The sequence below is a fragment of the Dryobates pubescens genome, chromosome 2 (genome assembly GCF_014839835.1).
Source record: "Dryobates pubescens isolate bDryPub1 chromosome 2, bDryPub1.pri, whole genome shotgun sequence".
In the NCBI taxonomy this organism is placed as follows: Eukaryota; Metazoa; Chordata; class Aves; order Piciformes; family Picidae; genus Dryobates; species Dryobates pubescens.
The window spans coordinates 31830728-31832785 of NC_071613.1; positions in this window are offsets into that span (position 1 = coordinate 31830728).

Below are 2058 nucleotides of genomic sequence, written 5' to 3' on the forward strand. Positions count from 1 at the left end.
GTACCTCTGATATGAAGATAGCAAGCATGGGAACACCCCATGAGACCACAAATAGAGTTCTTGTAACCCTCCTCTCTGAGGCTGTTCCACTCAGCATGGCTGGGTCTTCATGTGATTCCCTGGCTTTAATTCTGATCCCAAGTCAGAGCTGAAAGTGGCACGTCAGCCTTGAAAGGGCGCTTTGAAAATGCCTGCATAAGCAGTCCCAGCTCAGCACCAAGCTTAACTGCTCCAGAGCAATGTGCATTTTAAGAAGAAACAGCTTTGGCAGTCCATCAGCTTTCATCTTTTTGTTGCTGCTGCATACTTTATGTCACCACCATATTACAAAATGAATACTCCGTATTACAAAATGAACACTGAAAATATTTTCTCTGCATTCTATAGACTTTATTTGTTGTGCTTTGTTTTCACACAATTGTCTTACTTTCATCTCTAGAAGATTAATAGTATTATTATTAAGGGAAAACAAGTCTGGAATTAATCTGATTTCATGTTTAATTATCAATTACCATGTTTTTTAGATTACATTGCAGAATGCCTTTTTACAGGCTAGAACAGGCATGCACAGTAAGCTGGGACATGGGGACACTAAGACCTCATCGGTGAGGCTTTCCAGCAGTAGCATCAGCCATTGTATGTTGTGAGGTTTAGTTCAAATTACTATGGCTCTAATCAAGAGAGCAGGCACAACAATTGGACAGGAAGCTGAAAAAATAATAAACATTTTAAAGCTGAGCTGAGAGCACCCACCTGGATAATTTAGTCCTGAGCACAGCTCAGTTTCCCCAGCCTTCTTTGTCAGCAGCTGTTGTCTGGAAGGTTATACAGAGTGCTATAAAAAGGAATAAAAAAGGAGCTGAAAAAAAGATTACTGCATGTGTGTTTAGCATCGTTGATGTAAAGGCAACAGAGTAGTTCTGTGGCTTCTTTTGAAAGCTGTTAGGGTTGAGCATACCTGGCTGCCTTGCCTGCAGAAATCCTTAACAATACAGATAAAATTCTGGTCTCTCTGAAGTTCACAGATATAATGCAATTGGCATCAGTGAGAGGGAAGGGTGAGACTCTGATTTTCCCTGAGTCTGTGTTTTCTGCCTGCCCCAGAAGTAAGGGCATGGATCTGGCTATGTCAAAAATCCCTTTTTAGGAGGCACTCACATGAGCTGCACAGCTGCAGCCCTGCCACCTACCTTGCTCTGAATTTAGGAAAGGGATGTGCTGAGGAACCCTGTCTCAGACAGAGCCAGCGTGATACATGGCAGCACTGAGGTCTGCTTTGAATACTGAGAATGATCTGTAGATATTCAGTGCAGGCCTGTGAACAAGCCCTTCCTGGGAGGATGGTGGTAGCATACATGTGAAACAGACCTGTCTTCATTGTATAGGGTTCTGCATTAGGGCAGTGGACACACGATAAGCTTTTGAGATATTTCCAGGCTTCTTAATTTGCACATGCAGTATAACTGATACTCAGCGCTGTGTAGGCAGCAAAATGAAGAGCAGGGAAGCATCACTGGCTGAGAGATCTGGGGCTTTTAGTCTGGAGAAGAGAAGAATTAGAGGGGATTTAATAAATGTTTATAAATGTCTGAGGGTTGGGCGTCAAGAGGGAGGGGACAGGCTCTTCTCAGTTGCACCCTGTGACAGAACAAGGGGTAATGGATATAAACTACAGCACAGGAGGTTCCATCTCAACATGAGGAGGAACTTCTTCACTGAGGGTCACAGAGCACTGGAACAGGCTCCCCCGAGAGGTTGTGGAGTGTCCTCTCCAGTCTGGGTGTGTTCCTGTGCAACCTGTGCTAGTCTATGCTCCTGCTCTGGCAGGGGAATTGGACTCAATGATCTTCGGAGGTCCCTTCCAACCCCTAATATCCTGTGATCATCCTGCTAAACATGGGCCTGTAGATAGTGCTGCCCTCAGACAGGTTTTCTGCATTATTCCAGAGTAGGGAGAGAGCTGGAGCTGTGTCCTTTCTACTCTCTTTACTTGGAAGAAAAAAAAAAATCCCTTTGTTATTTTTCATGGCAGAGTGATGGTAGAGGTGGAGTGAGATG